We start from the raw sequence: 21396 nt of genomic DNA, 5'->3' as shown, positions 1-21396 counted from the left end.
CTGTTTTGTGCCATACAACTCTTGTCTCCGTGCACAGGGATACTGGCTCATGGTTACTCTGTGGAATAGTACACAATCAGGAAACAAAGTTTTGAGTTCAGAAGGGACATAAAACAGTCCTGATCAGCCCAAAATGTCAACTTTGCAATCCTCTCCATAGATGATGCCTGTCCAATTAAGTTCCTCCAGCATTTTATGTGTGTAAGTAAAATTTTGTGCAGGTTTTTGTTTCAAATCAAAGTACAGCTGAAGGAAGAATTTTTCTATGACCATTCTCCATCATATAGAACCATTATTAAACCTGGGAGAAATCCACTGCCATTCATGTTACACCAAACCTCTGACTCAGATATGAAGCAAGGGTTCACTCAATAATCATCAATGGAAGTAAATATAGTCCAGCTTGCACTTATTAGCCCAGGAACAACTGCATCTTTTCAAAAGACAGCAGACTTAGATTCTGCATACATCCACACACTATCTGGAAAAGACTTCAACAGTAGAATACTTGGGGAAAGAGGTAGATGTCGGGTGAAGGGAGTGAAGGGTAATGGGCTTCATCAATTGCATTGTGATTCAGGAGGTGTACATACTTGTCTGTAGCAATGTACAATTAAGATTCCAGTCAAACAGTAAATTTTTAAGGTGACCTTACCTCAACGAAGTTAAGGTAAACTGCACTAAGATTCTGGACAGGAATTTCCTGGAGATTGTTTTATCTAGCTTAATTTGTTTAAAAAACACTAAATAAACACTTAGCCTAGGTAATCTGAAGAGGAGGAGGTGGGGAGTGGATATAATGAGACACATGAGAATGTATAAATATAAGGCTGAGTTTGTCAGAGATTTCTTTTTTATACATCACCACTCTTTGTTAGAAAGAATATCACAAGGCCATTTGTTCTGCTTTGATGGGATAGTGCAAATCAGGTCAAAATATTTGGAGTTTAGAAAAATAAAGAGTCATCTTCCTGAAATATCTAAAACTTTGAATGGGTTTGTCAGTGTAGATTTTGCTTGGTTGTTTTCCATAGGTGGAAGAGTGTGGAACCAAGATGTATTTTCTCAGAGTAAAGGGAGGCTGTGATGAGAAGGCATTTTTTCTCTCTCTTGAGAATCTTTGAAATTTTCAGTTTGGAGCACCACCGATTCTGAGATATTCAGTATGTTCAAAAAATAACATAATTACATTTTTGTATGACAGCATTACAGGGAACAAACAGGAAGATGGAATTAAGTCCAACAATCAGGCATAATCAAATTGAATTTGTGATGGGTTTAAGGTGTTGATGGTCCTCCATTATTCCTATTATGTTCTGACTGCAGTAAGAAACATAGGCTGAAAGATTAAAGATTATATATGCAAGAAAGAGAGAAGACCAACATCAGTCACTGATTCCCACATTGTGTGTGTTTGTGCGCGCGCGCGCGCATGAGAGAGACAGAGAGAGGGGGTCAGATGTGGAGTAGAGAGAGAAGGGGAGAGAAATAGACAAACAGAGACACAGACACAGAGAGAGACAGGGTAAGTGTCATGGAAAGCAACAGTGCTAAGGAAAGGAGAGAGGAGAAGAGGCCCAAGCATTGAAATATGGGGTTAGGAAGACTGCTGAGAATCCCATGGATAGCAAGGACAACAAACTATTCAATTTTGGACAGATTTAAACTTTCTTGTTCCCTTCACAACACAATACTCAACCAGAAACTGAAACCATTTGAGTGAGGAAAATGGAAGAATAAAAGAGATGTCCAGGGTTGGTAACAAAAAAGGAGTGAGTGAATAGATCAATGAGATTAAAGATAGGCATGGAAGGTTCTCTACGGCAAGCTCAGAGCATAGAAAGCGATTGATTATCACAGAGAGAGCTCATCCAATAATGAGTCAGCAAGACTTTCATGGGAAGTATCATCAAACTGTGGGTCAAACAAGGAAGCAGGAAATCAAAAGCTCACTCACCTGATTTCTGATTATCAACTGTCTCATGTATCATTCGGATGCAGTAATTATTTCTATAACAAATGCCTGGAATCAACGTTTTCAGACAAGACGACCAAGTTACCCATACCTACCTCCTCCCACTCTTCTTCATTCATCCATTCTTCCACACCTAAGTTCCCTTCAAACATTACTATGTTCTTGCTCTGTGGTAGCATGCATCTAATTTTACTCATTCTCTGTGTATTTTCATCATTTACAGGTGACCATCTTAACTTGCTGGCCCACTTGTTTCCCTCACAAATGGAAAATGCATCACTGCGTCCACCTCAATGAATACCGCCATCAGTTTAAGCCTCTCCAGCAGGTTACACACCCACCTGCTGACAACCTATCTCTTGTCAACACATGCCTGAAATGTGCACAAGTGGCGATTTTCCAAGAGGGCCCCAATTGCTTTCAGCCAGCCTCTGACTTAAGGTTCGTAAAAGGGAAGACAAATATGATCATTATATAAAAACAATAATCACATTTTACTTCAGAATTTTTTTAAAAATATGATTACTTTCTTCCATAAGGAATCCATTAGCTCAAGATTTCCAACAAGCAAGTTATATAAATGTATGTGTGGAAATATATATTTCTCCATTAAAAAATTACTATTATTTTCATTCTTAAAAATAAAACTGCAGGCTTGTGCAATGATGTCATCATCATCCTATTAAATTAATGATTACTGGCCTACACTGTGCAGTGAGTGATGTGTTGCTATGGTACCACACTATGGACTGGTACCTTAAGGGTTACAATAAAGCAAATTTATATTCATTGCCCCTTTCCCTGCTCTGTTGTTGCTCTGAGGCTCACTCAAGGCCTCTGGAGTGGTTTTCAGGTGCCTGAGCCCGTACTCCCAATCATACACTATAGTGCCTGAACTCGGTCTCAAGGCAACAAGAAATCCAAAGGCAGGAAGCTAACAGCAAAAAACATTCATTTTATTCCACACAGTCAGACGTGGATTTCAATGCATTCTGATTCTTGGTTAAGGACTAATCCCTCTTCTTACCCCCCTCATCCTCTTCCCTCTGTTGCTCTGTCTCTCTCCCCCTGCAATATCTTACCAGCTGCACAGTGTTAGAACGTCTTCCGCCACCTCCTGCAGGCACCTGCCTTCAGAGGGAAGCAGTGGACTGGAGAAAATATTTGATTTCATTTTTTTTTGCTGGGTGAAGGAGGTGAGGGTGAATGGAAGCAGTGGGGGGCGCGGTGGTATAAGTGTAGTGAAATAGTGGAATTGATTCATTAATATCAGCTTGGGCAAGGAGAAAGAACGGTGGGGGGGACTTGGTGATGGTGGCAGGAAGGATTGAAATTGTTTTTTGAAAGCTGAAATCATTCATCATAAATACAGCGAAGACACTGAGTGGAAATGGAACATTGGCAGGGATATTCCCTGTAAAGCATCTATAGACATAAAAATATCCAGCAACACATTGCGAACACACACACACACACACACACACACACACACACACACACACACACACACACACACACACACACACACACACACACACACACACACACACACACACACACACACACACACACACACACCAGATACAACCCCCACCCCCTCACAACTCACCTGGATAACAGTGTCCTCTGTTCTGAGTGAGTGATGGACTGTCCCAGAGGTACTGTACCTCAGCACCCCTGCATTCTGACATTCATTGAGAAGGAACCCCATCTGCATGGCCCTGTCAGGGAAAGCATCGCAACAGTGCTGTGCTTCTCTCTATGGCTATCAAGCACCAAATTATCATATTTCATTTGTCGTCGCTCCGGCACAGCTAAAAGCGTATTGGCTGGCGCCTGGAGCAGGAAATGTCAATGGAAATACAACATCGGTCTTGGCTTCTTCACAATGCTGCCGCGACAGGCTCAGCTTAGCAAGCACACTGCAGAAGGAGTTCAGCTCCTAACCCCTCTGTCTGACTGTCTGTTTCTCTCTCTCTCTCTCTCTCTCACACACACACACACACAGGGCTGGTTGAGAGCATTGCACTGGAACAGGCGTGTTTCCTGCTTTTTCTTGCAGCTAGCCAAAGCAGAAAAAAGGGGGGGTTGGTAGGACGTCACTGGGTTTGCGCTCTTTAAGGGTGTCAGGAGATATGGGTCAGAGTTCAGCTCCCTTTTTTTCTCAATAGGATGTCTGTGTGTGAGTACAAGGGAGAAGGAGGAGGAGTTATATGCGGAGAGAATGGGTCACTGCCACCAGTCACTTCACAACGATTCAAGCCTTATTAAAGGCAGAGAAATAAGCTGACCAATGTATAGTTGGGCAGGTACACAGCAATACTGGCCACACTTGGGTATAGCATGGAACACACACACAATATCCTGCCTTTCTACTCTACTGTCACTGCATTCAGCAGCACTGCAATGCTAAGAAAGAGTTATTTTACCAAGTGAGTTTAACCCTTTAGTACCGAGGGGGCTCTACAATGCAGGTGCTGCCTTATTTTCAATTTAGACACAGACTGTATTTTCTCAGTCCTTTGAAAAAGACATCAGTATTTCAGAGAAGTTTGGGACTTTCCCCCACTTCCCCCCCCCCAATGTTTTGACCAATACTTATTTCTCAACCAACATTATTGGAACTGATGTTATTGTCTCATTGGCATTGCTGTGTGTGTGATCTTGCTGTACCCAATGTGGCTGCTGGATTTCCTGCATTACTGACAGCATTACAAAATGTATTTCACTGACTGGAATGTACTTTGGGATGCTTAGGTTTAGGAAAGGCACTGCATAAATGCAGATCTTCCTTCCAAACTAAAATTGGTTATTTTTTTCCTCTGCACTTTATAGAGTGATGGGGCAATGCCATATTATGAGAGGCCCTTCAGTCCACCTCACCCATGCCAACCAAACTACCTTCATGAGTTAGTCCTATTTGCCTGTATTTGGCCCTAATCCCTCCAAATCTAACCCTAACCCAAATGTCCCATCCAGATATCATTTAAATGTTTTAATTGCACTTGCCTCTACCATTTCCTCCCACAATCCATCCCACATACCCACCATTCTATGTGTGAAAATGAGCTCCTCAGATCCCCATGGAATTTTTCCCTTCTTTCCCCTCTAGTTTTAGGCTTCCCTACTCTGGGAAAGGGACTCTCCATTCCCCTTATCTACATGTCTTTATTCTTTGGAGCGTAGAAGGTTGAGGGGGGGACTTGATAGAGGTATTTAAAATTATGAGGGGGATAGATAGAGTTGATGTGGATAGGCTTTTTCCATTAAGAGTAGGGGAGATTCAAACAAGAGGACATGAGTTGAGAGTTAGGGGGCAACAGTTTAGGGGTAACACGAGGGGGAATTTCTTTACTCTGAGAGTGGTAGCTGTGTGGAATGAGCTTCCAGTAGAAGTGGTAGAGGCAGGGTCAATATTGTCATTTAAAGTAAAATTGGAATAGTATATGGACAGGAAAGGGATGGAGTGTTATGGGTTGAGTGCAGGTTGGTGGGACTAGGTGAGAGTAAGCGTTCGGTACGGACTAGAAGGGCCGAGATGGCTTGTTTCCATGATGTAATTGTTATATGGTTATATGTCTCATTATTTTATAAACCTTTCTAAGGTCACTCCATAGCCTCCTTCACTCCAGGGAAAACTGTCCAGTCTCTCCTCATACCTCCAATCCCAGCAACATCCTTGTGAACATTTCTGCATCCTCCCTAACTTAATCACATCTATCCTATTCCAAAATAACCAGAATTGCACACGTTTTTTCAGGTGCAGTCTCACAAATGACTTGGACAACAGGAACATGACATCCCACCTCTTGTACTCAATGACCCAATCAAGGAAAACAAGCACACCATACTTCTTCTTCACTATCCTATCTGTTTCATTGCCTTAAGAGAACTACACACTTGTGCATTCTTGGGTCTCCCTGTCAAACAATACTCCCTAAGATCCTTCTCTTACTTGTGTATGTCCTGCACTGGTTTAACTTCCTACAATACATCACTTTCCATCAGTCTGAGCTAAATTCCACCTGCCATTCCTGTGATCACTTTCCCAGTTAATCATCGTCCACTAAACCACCAATCACTGTATCTCACTTCATGTTACAATCACAAACCAATTCAATTCAAATTCCAAAACAATCACAAATATGCTTTTATTTCATGTATTTTAGACACTTAATTATTATATACATTTTTGGTCTTGCTGAAGGTGATAATTACAAGTGTTGTAATTTTCCAGAGTGTTTTTTCAGCCAGGATCAGTATTGGCCCTCGGGCAGGAGTCTTAGGTTTAGGAAGTTATTATCCTTCAACTATCAGGCTCCTGTAACTTCACTCACCTCAACACTGAAATGATTCCACAAGCTATAGACTCACTTTCAAAAACTCAACAGCTCATGTTCTCAGTATTATTTATTTACTTATTAGTTCATTTTTTTGTATTTCCACAGTTTGTTTTCTTTTGCTCATTGGTTGTTTGTCAGTCAGTCTTTATTGTACTTTTTTGTTCTATGAATGCCCACAAGAAAATGAAAATCAATAAGGTGATATATATACATACTTGGATAATAAATTTACTTTGAACTTTTGTCAGACTGGGAAAGGTGAAAGAAGGTTACTAAAGCAGTTGGGTCAAATTACAAATTTAGAGAAGTAGTTGTATAATGAAGCAACATTATTAGCAAAGCTTTAATGGTGAAGGGGAGAAGAGGAAAGTTTATAGAAGATACCCAAGGATTTTTTTTACACCGAGAATGGTAGATATCTGGAATATGTAACCGGGGCGATGGTAAAGCAAGCATGAAGGCAATGCACAAGAAATATTTGCATAGACACATGGACAGACAGGAATGGAGGGATATGAACCTTGTGCAGACAGATAGGATTAGTTTAGTTTGATATCAGGATAGGCATAGGCAGATGGTCGAAGGACCTGTACCTCTGCTGTCCTGTTCTGTGTTCTATGACTGTTATATAATTGAAATGGGGTTGTGGATAATGGAAACTCCAATGCTTTGCATACATGCAGCATTTTTGTTAAAGTAACAGTAGCAAATAAAGTTAAAATTAATGTATTAGAGTCCACAGTCTGTGAATATGAAGTGGGGATTCTAAAACCAATTATACACTTGAAATGAAAACATCTACGTGGCTATAGAGTGAGGATAATTGGATCACCCTTCCGAAGAGCTGCAACTTGCACAACTGATGGATGAGCTCCTTTTGTGCTGTTTTGCAACTATATCCATAAACAGACAGCAAGCTACAATAAACATTCTATCATGGATGTTGAGAGGGAAAACGGATTAGCCATAATGAAATGGCACAGACTCGATGGGCCAAATAGTCTAATTCTGTTTCTACGTCTTATAGCCTTATGAAAGACCCTCACTATCTGGGACATGCCTTCCTTGCATTACTACAATGTGCTGTATGAAAGGAGAGAAGAACAGCACTCCACTAAGGATGAAAGACTTCCTAATGGCCTTACAACACACAGACAGTTAAGACATTGCCATCTACTTAGTGGCATCTAACTGTTGTGTATTTAATATTTCAGTAATATTTGAGTATACATTGTCTAAATAACTCATTTTGGTTATATGTGCAAAGAACGTGAATGGCACACATCATTACATCACCATGTCATACATGCACACTTGGTTTAAAATATAAATGATGTTAGACTTGCATTCTGGACTCTGTGTTTTTCTTTCAAATTAGTTTTATCTTTTGGAGTTACAAAATTTGATAAGGTCCCACATAGGAGATTGATGGGTAAAATCAGAGATCATGGCATTGGGGGGAAGATATTGACATGGATAGAAAACTGGTTGGCAGATAGAAAGCAAAAGGTAACGGTGAATGGGTGTTTCTCGGAATGGCAGGTGGTGACTAGTGGGGTGCTACAGGGCTCGGTATTGGGACCACAGCTGTTTACGATTTACATCAACGATTTAGATGAAGGCATTGAGAATAACATCAGCAAGTTTGCTGATGATACTAAGCTGGGTGGCAGTGTGACATGTGATGAGGATGTTAGGGGAATTCAGGGTGATTTGGATAGGCTGAGTGAGTGGGCAGATACTTGGCAGATGACTTTTAATGTGAATAAATGTGAGATTATCCACTTTGGGAGTAAGAACAGGAAGGCAGATTATTATCTGAATGGTGTAGAGTTAGGTAAGAGAGAAATACAAAGGGATCTAGGAGTCCTTGTTCATCAGTCACTGAAGGTGAATGAGCAAGTGCAGCAGGCAGTGAAGAAGGCTAATGGAATGTTGGCCTTTATTACAAAGGGGATTGAGTACAAGAGCAAGGAAATTCTTTTGCATTTGTACAGGGCCTTGGTGAGACCACACCTGGAGTATTGTGTACAGTTTTGGTCTCCAGGGTTAAGGAAGGACATCCTGGCTTTAGAGGAAGTGCAGCGTAGATTCACGAGGTTAATTCCTGGGATGTCCGGACTGTCTTACGCAGAGAGGTTAGAGAGACAGGGCTTGTACATGCTGGAATTGGGGAGATTGAGAGGGGATCTGATTGAAACATATAAGATTATTAAGGAATTGGACAAGATAGAGGCAGGAAATATGTTCCAGATGCTGGGAGAGTCCAGTACCAGAGGGCATGGTTTGAGAATAAGGGGTAGGTCATTTAGGACAGAGTTAAGGAAAAACTTCTTCTCCCAGAGAGTTGTGGGGGTCTGGAATGCACTGCCTCGGAAGGCAGTGGAGGCCAATTCTCTGGATGCTTTCAAGAAGGAGCTAGATAGGTATCTTATGGATAGGGGAATCAAGGGATATGGGGACAAGGCAGGAACCCAGTATTGATAGTAGATGATCAGTCATGATCTCAGAATGGCGGTGCAGGCTCAAAGGGCCGAATGGTCTACTTCTGCACCTATTGTGTATTGTCTATTGTCTATTGTCTAAAATACAACAGTGGTGACAAGGAAGTTATCAATGAACCCAAGATGACTACCAACCTGCTGAAGTGCAAGGAGACTTTCAAGTTAAAAAATAGTGCAGCATGCTTTCTTTGCAATAGAAGAAGACATTCACATTTTAAAAAAGGGCAGAAAACAAACAGGCTTATGCACTGAGCAAATTGACCAGTATTTTGAAGCAAATGAGAAACAAGTACCAGTTTTGCTCAGTGCATTGGGTTTAAAGGCATACAGTTTGCTTAGAAGTTTGACTGCTCCAACCACACCAGCCAAAATGAGCTTTGATGATATTGTGAATGCAGGAACAATTAGAATAAATCCATTGTTGATTGAAGAATGTTTAGGTTTCATAAGCAGAATCCAAAGGAAAGGAAGTCCATTTCAGTGTATATGGCTGAATTGAAGAGATTGTCTGAGCATTGTCAATCCAGGGATGGGCTTAGTGATGCACTGAGAGATTGTTTGGTTTGTGGTATCTTACAAGAAAGCATTCAAAAATGGCTCCTAACTAAAGCACAACTTGTATTTAAAAGAGCAGTTGAAATAGTTACATCAATGGAAACATTACACAGACAGAGGCACAAATGAATTGCAGTCAGGAATGAAAGTGAGTGTGAATAAAATTGCAACATCTAAACTGAAACTGGCCTGGCTAAACAAATTATGTTAGTGTTGTGGCAGGCGCTCAACATACACCAGATCAATACAGGATTAAAGGTGAAACTTGCAGAAAATGCAACAAAGTAGGACATATACAAAGAGCATGTTGGTTAGACAAAAATAAATGGACTGTACAGGGAAGAGAAAAAGATTTTTTAAAAGTCGTTGAGTTTCCAAAAGAGTACTAATCTCCTTGTTGTTGATGAAAAATATGATAATGGTAAGAGTGACACAGGACTGAGGAGCCTTGAGATTTACAATGTGGAAACTAACAAGAGACATGGAATATGGCTTTCACCATAAGTGAACAGTAAATTAATTAAAATAAAATTGGACATAGGCTCAGCTGTTTCAGTTATATCACAAAATGACTTTGAATAGGCATTTCTAAGATGCTGAACTGAAGCCTGCAGATATCCAACTACCAACTTACACTGGAGAAAAGATAATTTCTGTGGGAATGACATTTAGAACAGTGAAATACATCAACCAACAAGCCACACTGGGCTTGTATATGGTAAAAAAAAAACACAGGAAGGTCAGCATTGTGGAGTCTTGAGTGACTGAGACAGTTACAACCTGATTGAAGATCCATCCACCATTTGCATGCCACATCTCCTGAAAGCAACTGGATGATACCACAGCAATGTTCAAGGGTTAGGATGAACTCAAACATATCAAGGGTAAGATAGTGTTAAAAGAAAATGCCACAGCCAAGCCAGTGAGTTAGTTCAAATGGAGCCTGAAGAAACCCTTTCCAAGGGTAACACCAACGGAACTCAACTCAATACTGAAAGTAGATCAATACCCGCTGCCCAGAATAAAGGATATTGTAATAAATCTTTCAGGAGGGAAACACTTCAGCAAAGTGGGTTTGGCTGAGACTGAACTACAGATGGGGATGGAACAAGAGTCCGAAGTGTTTCTCACCATTAACACTCACACAGGGCTTTATCACTATTATAGACTTATTTGGATAGCACCTGCACTCTGCAGAAAGCTATGGATCAGGTGCTGCAAGGCTGTCTGGACACTCAGTGTTACCTGAATGACATAATTGTTACTGGTAACAATGATCCAAAATCTCAAGACAGTGTTAAAAAGATTATAAGTTTATGGGCTCAGAACATGGTGCGACAAATGTGAATTCTTTAAACCAAACATCACTTTGTGTGGTCACAAAATTGATGTACAAGGATTATACAAGTGTGCTGAGAAAATTCAAGCATGGTGGATGCCCCAAGGCAAAAGGACATGTCACAGTTGTGGTCCTTTTTAGGATTTGTCAATTACTGTAACAGGTTCCTGCCAAACCTGGCTACTGTGCTGCACCCCCTTGAACTCATTACTACAAATCAGAAAGTATGGCAATGGACAAAGCAGTGTGAGATGGCTTTCTAAAAGATAAAGGAAATGTGATGTCAGACATTTTACTCACACATTATGATCCACATCATCCAGTAAAGTTTGCATCACTGTTCGGGATGCCAATATAACCAGAAGCAAGGTATCCAGAACTGTCAGAACCACTTCCTGCAGTTCCAGAGTTAACTCCTACTACCACTATGGAGGAGGCCCCAGAACCAACATCATTTCACAGCCACAAGTTTCACCTGCTGTGCAGAGTTATTGCCTTTGACAGGAAAATCAGTATCCCACAAAAGTAAGAAAGTCTCCATAGCAATTAAATCTTGACACCTGAATGGGACAATTTATAATTTACTATGCTATGGAAGTCTATGTAGTAGTCGTATTATACAGTATTGTGTGCTTAAATTGTGATGCATTCTATTTTCAGTTAGGTTTATAGCTAAGCAGGGAGGAATGTTATTTCAGTAATACTGTGTGTACATATTTATATATTTTTTGAATAAACAATAAACTCTTTTCGGATTTCCAGCCAGGTACAGGTATTTATTTTAACCGACGTTTCAATGATAAACTGCATCAAGGATGATGCCTGTGGTATTCATACACCCATCATCCATCCCTCCTGATTTGTTAGTCCTTGTCCAATCAGGTTTCTGCTGTCCCACCTTGTTTACCTTTACTGTACTGCTGCCACAAACAAATTTCCTGACTAATAAACCTGACTCTGATTTTGAATACATTCAACTGCCTGGGCCCAAACTCTGGAATTCCATTACCAAATTTACATGTCACTATACTTCTTATATCTTCTACGTAACATTTGTGACCCTTCAACAACACCTTATTTATTCAGTCCATTTATGATACAGTATCAAATTTTGTTTGAAGACACACCTGTAAAGCACCTTGGGCTATTTTACTGTGTTAAGGGCAAGTTGTTGTAATATGTTGAGGCCCATGGTTAATGTTAACTGCTGATTCCCCTTCACAGATGCTGCCCGACTTGATAAGTTCCTCCATCATTTTGTTGCTAAGATTTCTAGCATCTGCAGAATCTCTTGTGTTTATATATTATTAAGGTGATCAAAATCATGGTTGTTTGAAACAAGTTCTCCTCATAGGTCCATGTTCAAAGTGAACTTTATTATCAAAGTACCTATTGTATATGTCACCATATAAAACCCTCAGATTCATTTTCCTGCAGGCATATTCAGCAAATCAACAGAACAGTAACATTAACAGGATCAATTAAAGATTAACCAGAATGCAGAAGACATCAATAAATAAATAGCAACAAATAATGAGAACTTGAGATAATAAGATAAAGATTCCTTAAAGTGAGACCATTGGTTGCAGGAACATTTCAATGATAGAACAAGTGAGTGCAGGTCCCCTTCTATTCAAGAGTCTGATAGTTGTGAGGTAGAAGGCGGCTAATAATTACATGAGTTTGAAAAGATATGGTATGTCACCAAAGATTGGCAACTTCCTTCAGATGTACCAAGGAAATTATTCTGACTGATTGCATCACCATCTGATACGGAGGCTCTGAAGTTCAAAGTAAATTTATTATCAAAGTACATATATGTCACCATATTCAACCCTGAGATTCATTATCTTGCGGGCATACTCAATAAATCCATAATAGAATAATAATCACAATACATTCATGAAAGACCACACCAACTTGGATGTTCAACCAGTGTGCAAAAGACAACAAACTGTGCAAATACAAAAAGAAAGAAATAATAATAAATAAATAAGCAATAATATCAAAAACATGAGATAAAGATTCTTTGAAAATGAGTCCATAGGTTGTGGGAACAGTTCAATGATGGAGCAAGTGAAGTTGAGTGAAATTATCCCTTAGGAGTGAGTTTAGGAGAGTCAATGGCACCTAATGGTGACTCCTTTCCTTACATCTTCAGAAACAGCTCTATTTCTATATTTAATATCTCTATTTTTCCCTTTCAGGGTTTCTTTGAAGACCCTGACCTGAAGTTACAAGCTGACTTTGGTTCTTTGTGGGAATGAGACCCGCTCTCATGGTTTCACGACTGACCGTTATTCGACATGCCGAGGGTGTGGCCTAAGAGTTTCACTCATCTTTGGAGATCCAAGATTGTATGGCTCTGGAGATAGGCAGATCAAAGGTTGGTGTCCTGAAAGGAGATCAGTGTGTTGTGGGATTCAGAAGATCTATGGCTGTGTGCCCATAGACCTGAGATCTTTGGGCACAAAGCTTGGAAGAAGCAACACAACGGACTTTTAACATCATAAAACAGTGAGTTGTTTGTTATGTCTCCCACCTCACTGTGAAATGGAGACATCTCTTTCTCCCTTATTAGAGAGAGAGAGAGAGAGAGAGAGAGAGAGAGAGAGAGAGAGAGAGAGAGAGAGAGAGAGAGAGAGAGCCTGTGGTATGTCGAACACCGAGTGAACAAGTAGTCTTTGGGGTACTGCAAGTCTCTGTCTGCACGCTTGAGTGCTTGGAGGTGGGTGCCGATGCTTTTTTTGCTGGTGGGGGGAAAGGGGATCATTGCTTGCTGCTGCTTATGCATGGGAGGGAGGGGAGCTGGGGGAGGATTTTGGGGTTCTAACATTTAACTGTCATTCATTCTTTGGGGATACTCCTCTATTTTCATGGATGGTTGTGAAGAAAAAGCATTTCAGGATGTATATTGTATACATTTCTCTGATATTAAATGAACCTTTGAAACCCTCTGGTTCAAGAGCCTGATGGCTGAGGGGTAATAATTGTTCCTAGACCTCATGGTGTGAGTCTTGAGGCTCCTGCACCTTCTTCCTGATGGCAGCAGCAACATGAAAGCATGATCTATGTTGTGGGGGTTCTTGATAATGGATACTGCTTTCCTGCGGCAAAGCTCCGTATAGATATGCTCAATGGTGGGAGGACCTTAGCCATGATTGACTGAGCCATATGCACTACATTTTGTAGGATTTTCAGTTCAAGGACATCTGTATTTCCATACCAGGCTTTGGTATAGCCATTCAATATACTCTCCACCACACATTTATAGAAGTTTGTCAAAGTTTTAGATGTTATTCCGAATCTTTGCAAACTCCTAAGGATTGCACTTACGTGCTGAGCCCAGGACAGACATGATAACTGAGGAATTTAAAGTTGCTGACCTTCTCCAACTCTGATCCTCCAATGAGGACTGGCTCATGGAAGGACCTATGGTTTCCTCCTAAAGCCAATAATCAGATCCTTGGTCTTGCTGATACTGAGTAAGGGGTTGTTGTGGCACCATTCAGCCAGATTTTCAATCTCCCTCCTCTATGCTGGTTCATCATTTCCTTTGATTAGGCCTATGACAGTAGTGTTGTCAGCAAACTTAAATATGGTATTGGAACTGTGCTTAGCCACACAGTCATAAGTGTGAAGTGAGTAGAGCAGAGGGCCTAAGCACACAGCCTTGTGGAGTACTTCTGCTGATGGAGATCATAGAGAAGATGTTTTGCCAATCCGAACTGACTGAGGTCTGCAAGTGAGGAAATCAAGATTCCAAAAGCACAGGGAGTTATTGAAGCCAAGATTTTGAAGCTTACTGACTTGTTTTGAGGGCATGATGGTACAGTATTCTGTACCAATCTGTAGTCAATAAAGAGCATCCTGATGTATGTATCTTTGCTGACCAATGCATAGGATCAAAATAGGCTTCAGAGGGTTGTAGACTCAGCACAAACAACACCCCCCCCCCCCCCATCAAGAACATCTTCAAAAGCCAGTGCCTCAAGAAGTAGGCATCCATCATTCAGGACCTTCACCAACTAGAACATGCCATCTTCTGATTATTACCATAAGGGAAGAGATACAGGAGCCTGAGGACCTATACATGGTGTTTTAAGGACACCACCATCAGATTTCCGAATGGTCAATTAATCCATGAACACTCCCTTCTCACTACAGGTATTTATTTGTTGTAATGTAGTAATGTTTTATGTCTAGCACTGTACTGCTACTACAAAACAAAAAAATTCACAATGAATGTCAGTGATAATAAACCTGATTCTAATTGTGAAATTGCTTTTTTGAACTACTAAAGACCTTGTAGTAAGACCTCTCATTCTAAGTATTGGATATGGTGCTCTAGCCAAGAAAACAAAACCATTCCTATTGGCAGAAGCATCAAGGCCAGAGATTTGTCGATTGGTAAGATTACCAAGGAGGAGATGAGAAGACACAATGAGGAACCATGATCCCACCTGAAATTCTCTTGTTGCTTTCACAAGGAACTTTGATAAATATTTGAAATAGAGAGAAAAAAAAATCAAAGCTGTAAAGAAAACCCATTGTAATGGGAATGGTTGGATGGTAAACATAAGAGATTCTGCAGGTGCTAGAAATCTAGAGCAACACACACAAAATGCTGGAGTAACTCAGCTGGTCAGGCAGCATCTATGGAGAGGAATAAACAGTTGATGTTTCCGACCCAGACCCTTCATGAGGATTAATAATATAGGGTTTCAGCCTGAAACATTGACTGTTTATTCCTCTCCATAGACACTGCCTGATGGCTGGATAATTGTTGCTTAGAGCTGTCACAAGCACAATATGGGCTAGGATGTTTGGAATCCTATTATATTGTAATAGCTCTAGGATTCTGACTGCATTTGATCTTGTGTTTTTATCATAATGTTTTTCCAAACAGAGATATGAGGGATCACAACAGAGATCTCTGGACACAACCTACTCTCAGCCTTCTGCCCCATTATTGTTTCCCTACCCCAATATCTCCACTCTAACAATCAACTGAGTTAGTGAAGTATGATATGTCAATAAAACCAATGTGATCACATGTTCTATTGTCCAAGTTGTCACAATTCATCCCTTTTACTTTCACATCTACACATCTGCTTGCCCTTGGGATCGCTCTCGTTGGCATGAAGGAAGGTTGAAGTAGAAGGGTTATTGAGTATGATAACAAAGAAGCTGAATGAATGTGCACAGCTGCAGAGTCAGGATCACTGAAGTTGGCCCAGGTCTAAGACAAAGTCCCTCCAGACTTTGGACACAAGTTGGGAGAAGTACAAAAGCAACTTCCTCCATGTCCACCCCTTCATGCCAATAAAGTTCATAATCTGACATTCATAAATACTTAGCATGTAACAACATTTCAAAGCAACCTTTTATAGAGTCAGAGTACTACTGCTCACAAAAAGGCCCTTCAGCCCATCTACTTTATGCCAACCTGATTTTCTGCCTAATCTCTTCTACTTGCACCTCGACCATAACACTCCAAACTCCTCCCATCTGTATCCAAACTTCTTGTAAATCACAGAATCATAGAAATCTACATCACATACAGGCCCCTCAACCCACAATGTTGTGCCAACCATGTAACCTACTCTAGAAACTGCCTAATACGAGGGGTGATTGATAAGTTCCTGGCCTAAGGTAGAAAGAGTCAATTTTAGAAAACCTAGAACATTTATTTTTCAACATAGTCCCCTCCTACATTTACACACTTAGTCAGCGGTGATGGAGCATATGGATCTTGGACCTCCAGAAAGTGTCCAAAGCAGGGGTGATTGATAAGTTGGTGGTCTAAGTTAGAAGGAGGTGAGTTATTAACTTCAAACTTTCTGCATAATCACTCAAAGAGTTGACTTGCATGTGTATGTAACAAGAGCCATATAACTCATCTCCTTCTACCGTTGCTGGCAGTGCATTCCATGCACCCACCACACTCTGTTTGAAAAAGTTACCTCTGATATCCCTCTCCCTGTACCCACTTCCGAGCACCATAAAACTATGCCCCTCGTGTTAGCCATTTCATCCCTGGGAAAAAGCCTCTGGCTATCCACACGATCAATGCCCCTCATCGTCTTATATACCTCTATCAGGTCACTTCTCATCCTCCGTCGCTCCAAGAAGAAAAGGCCAAGTTCACTCAACCTACTCTTGTGAGGCCCACTCTCCAATCCAGGCAACATCCTTGTAAATCTCCTCTGCACTCTCTCTATAGTATCCACATCCTTCCTGTAGTGAGGTGACCAGAACTGAACACAGTACTCCAAGTTGGGTCTAACTAAGGACTTATATAGCTGTAACATTACCTCACAGCTCTTGAACTCAGTCCCATGGTTGATGAAGGCCATCACACCATACACCTTCTTAACAACACTGTCAACCTGAACATAGCCAGACTACAACCCAAACAACAGCAGGGTACAAGCAGAAGAAAACCTGAATAGCGATTGCAGTGAATATACCCATCCTGGTCATTGCTAGTCGCCTCATTAAAGGTTACCATAGCAACCAAACCCAGTAGATATACACCAGCCATCAGATATCTAAATGGTCCATGAACAACACCAACTTGTTATTCTTCTTTTGCAACACTTGATTTTGTAACATAGCAATTTTTAGGTCTTTTCAGTGCACTTCTGCAACAAAAAACGCACACATTTCACAGCAGCACACACAAATGCTGGAGGAATTCGGCAGGTCAGGCAACATCTATGGAAATGAATAAACAGCCAATGTTTCAGTCTGAGACCATTCATCAGGACTGGAAAGAAAGGGGGATTAGAAGCCAGAAAAAGGCGGGGGGGGGAGGGGATGGAGTATAATCCAGAAGGTGACAGGTAGAGACAGATGGGTGGGTAGGGGGAATGACGTAAGAAGCTGGGAGGTGATAGGTGGAAAAGGTAAGGAACAGAGTGCTGCTCTAGGTTTCCAGCATATGCAGAATCTTGTGCTCACATTTCACAACATAGGTCAGTGAAAAGAAATCTGATTCTGTGTCGAAAAAAAGCACATATGCTTCTCAGTGGCCCTGTGTCCCAGCAGTATCTCTAAAGGATGTCAGCACAGACAGACTGAAACCCAGATAAGCAGAAGGGAACCCCAACAGTGATCGCAGTGAATATATCAAGAGTGATTGAAAACAAGAGAAAATCTGTAGATGCTGAAAATCCAAGCAACACACACAAAATACTGGTGGAACTCAGCTGGCCAGGCAGCATCTATGGAAAAAAGTACAGTCGATGTCTAGGGCCAAGACCCTTGGCAGGACTAAGGCACTAATGGCTTCTGACAAGGTCACAGTAGCAATGAAGTCCAGTAGATCTACGTTGGCCATCAGATTTCCGAATGGTCCTCCTCTACATTATACATTCATGTAACTTATAGCAATTTTACATATTGCATTGTACTACTGCCACATAACAAACAAATTTCACAATATGTTACTGATAATAAACCTGATTTTGAAGCGGAATGAACACAAACGTTCCTTATGGATGAAGTGGCCCCGTGTCCCTATTAACTTTCTAATGACCTCTGTACAGTAAGGCTACAACCCAGGTGAGAAGCAAAACAAAGATAGGTGGAGGAGCAGGTAGTGTTGAGGAAATAGAGGAAACAGACATTGGTGAGGATTCAGAGAAGATTCACGAGAACGATTCCAGGAATGAAAGGGTTACCTTGTGAGGAACATCTAGCAGCTCTTGGGCTATATTCCCTGGAGATCAGGAGAATGAGGAGGGATCTCACTGAAACATTCCAAATGTTAAAAAGGCCTGAACAGATTAGATATGGCATAAGTTATTTCTCATGGTAGGGAAGCATTGGACAAGAGGGCATTACTTCAGGATTGAAGGACGACCATTTAGAACAGAGCAGCAGAGAAATTAATTTAATCAGAAGGTGGTAAATCTGTGGAATTTGTTGCCATGAGCAGCAATGGAGGGCAAGTCATTAGGTGCATTTAAGGCAGAGATAGATATGTTCTTGATTATACAGGGCATCAAAGGGTATGGGGAGAAGGCAGGGGAGTGGGGATGACTGGAAGAATTGGATCAGCCCATCATTGAATGGTGGAGCATTCTCAATGAGCCGAATGGCCTACTTCTGCTCCTATATCTTATGGTCTTATGGAAACCAATTTTATGCCTTTGCACCGGATGAATTCCTCCATCGTTAACATTTCTAAAGTGCTGTATAACTATTGGTAGTGTTGTGGCGAATCACTTCCCAGCGCACTCGAACCGCCTCACAAATCGGCGCGCACCGCCATGGAGGCCAGTCCCAAAAAGGGCGCCAAGTCTGCTTCACCAGCAAGGGGAAAAGCCCGCGCACGGGTCGGGACCGGGGAGGGTGGGATCAGGAAAGCTTTAAAGCGAGGCCGCGAAGTTCGAATAAATCTCTTTTGCAACTGCAGCTCATCGACTATGTGTCATTATAACAGGTGCTGTGCTGAGCGTCGTTGCGGGCAGTGGAGTGAGCCGGGAGTAGAGTGAAGGCTTAAGGGCTTTGGCTCAATGGGCTTCGGCGGAACCGGGCGAGGCGAGGAAGACCGGAGCTGCAGAGCTCTCACAGCTAGTTGCTTGGTAAGTATTGCATGGAGCAGGTGATGTGTTACTGCTGCGAGATGTGGGAACCAGTAGACCCCATTGAGGGACACGGCGACTACATTTGCAGCAAGTGTTTGTTGCTCGAGGAACTCCAGCTTCATATTGATGAGCTGCAGTCCGAGCTTCAGACACTGCGACACATCAGGGAGGGGGAGAGTTACCTGGACTCTATGTACCAGGAGATAGCCACACCTAATAGATTAACTAATGTAGATTGCAGTCAAGCGCAGGATGGTGTGGCTATGAGTGAGGCAAGTAGGGGAATCCAGGAGGTAGGGCTGGAGGAGATGCAGGCCTTGCTCTTGTCCAACAGATTCGAGGCTTTAACTCCCTGTGAGGGCAGGAGTGGGGACTGTGGGGAGGATGAGCAACCTGCCCATAGCACCGTGGAGTGGGGGGCCATTCCAGAGGGGGGAGTCAATAGAAATGTTGTAGTAATAGGGGACAGTATCGTCAGGGGGATAGATAGGGTTCTCTGCAACCGAGAGCGAGAGTCCCGAAGGCTATGTTGCCCGCCTGGTGCCAGGGTTAAGGACATCTCTTCTGGGCTGGAGAGAAACTTGCAGTGGGAGGGGGAGGATCCAGTTGTCTTAGTACACGTCGGTACTAATGACATAGATAGGAGAAGGAAGAAGGTTCTGTTACAGGAATATGAGCAGCTAGGGGTCAAATTAAAAAATAGAACCTCAAGGGTAATAATCTCTGGATTATTACCTGAGCCATGAGCAAATTTGGCTAGGTTAAATAAAATTAGGGAGTTAAACGCGTGGCTCAAAGACTGGTGTGGGAGAAGTGGGTTTTGCTTCTTGGGACACTGGCACCAGTACTGGGACAGGAGAGAACTGTTCCAGAGGGACGGGCTTCACCTGAACCGGGCTGGGGTTAGTGTCCTGGCGAATCATATAACTAGGGCTGCAGAGAGGTCTTTAAACTAACTAGTGGGGGGGGAGGATTCTAGAGAGCAAATAATTAAAAAGACAATGGAGAAGGTAATGGATGTAGGTAAAAGTGGAGGAATAAAAAGACAGAGTGTGTCAGGAGGGGAAAAAATGTACGGAGATAAGCGTTAAGTTGTACAAAAGGAAAAGGTAGGAAATAAGTGTCAAACATATTTGAAAGTCCTTTATTTGAATGCACGTAGTATTAGGAATAAAATTGATGAGTTGACGGTACAAATAATTACGTATAGTTATGATATTGTGGCAATTACGGAAACATGGCTGCAGGGTGACCAGGACTGGGAATTAAACATACAAGGGTATTTGACAATTAGGAGAGACAGGCAAGAAGGAAAAGGAGGTGGGGTGGCTATGTTAATAAAGCAAGAAATCACTGCAATAAAGCGAAATGATATTGGCTCAAAGGATCAGGATAACGAAACAATTTGGGTAGAAATAAGAAATAGTAAAGGGAAAAAAGCAGTGGTGGGAGTAGTCTATAGGCCTCCAAACAGCTGTAACTCAGTTGGTCGGAGCATAAATCAGGAAATAGTTGGGGCTTGTAATAAGGGAACAGCTATAATTATGGGGGATTTTAACTTTCATATTGACTGGACTAATCAAGTCGAACACGGCAGCCTTGAAGAAGAGTTTATTGAGTGTATTCGGGATGGGTTCCTTGAACAATACATTACTGAGCCGACAAGGGGGCAAGCAGTCTTAGATCTGGTCCTGTGCAATGAGACAGGACTAATAAAAAATGTCCTAGTAAAGGATCCCCTTGGAATGAGTTCAATTATTCAATTAGAGGATGAGAGGGTTGGATCTCAAACAAGCATACTGAGCTTAAATAAAGGAGACTATGATGGTATGAGAGTGGAATTGCTTAAGATGGATTAGGAAAATAGATTAAAGGGTAGATCGGTACTTGATCAGTGGTGTATATATAAGGAGTTATTTTACAACTATCAAGAAAAATATATTCCACTGAAGAAAAAAGGGTGTAAAAGAAAAAATAGTTATCCGTGGCTAAGTAAAGAAATAAAGCAAACTATATGACTAAAAAGAAAGTTATATAAGGTAGCTAAATCTAGTGGGAAGATTGAAGATCGAGAAGCTTTTAA

The 21396-nt window shown here is 41.5% G+C and overlaps 1 protein-coding gene and 1 non-coding gene across 9 annotated transcripts in view; one reads left to right on the top strand and one right to left on the bottom strand.

Annotated features, from left to right (window-relative positions):
- Window positions 1-21396, bottom strand: part of hivep3b (HIVEP zinc finger 3b) — a 696153-nt gene that overhangs the window by 582393 nt on the left and 92364 nt on the right. For 6 of the 8 annotated variants that reach the window (XM_073034359.1, XM_073034361.1, XM_073034353.1 and 3 more), the window contains exon 1: window positions 3585-3839. The exons of 1 other annotated variant lie outside the window; for it this stretch is intronic. The gene's annotated coding sequence lies outside the window, so the exon portion shown is untranslated. Of the gene's footprint in view, window positions 1-3057; window positions 3078-3584; window positions 3840-21396 lie in introns of those variants that run through there. One more of the 8 variants, XM_073034357.1, reaches the window with a different exon arrangement.
- Window positions 7399-7521, top strand: LOC140719840 (U6atac minor spliceosomal RNA). The gene has a single exon (XR_012097024.1). It is a non-coding gene; the product is annotated as a U6atac minor spliceosomal RNA (small nuclear RNA).

The sequence above is a fragment of the Hemitrygon akajei genome, chromosome 32, assembly GCF_048418815.1.
Source record: "Hemitrygon akajei chromosome 32, sHemAka1.3, whole genome shotgun sequence".
NCBI classification, from domain to species: domain Eukaryota; kingdom Metazoa; phylum Chordata; class Chondrichthyes; order Myliobatiformes; family Dasyatidae; genus Hemitrygon; species Hemitrygon akajei.
Note: the sequence above shows the minus strand (reverse complement) of the source record. Positions and strands in the feature narration are given on the sequence as shown.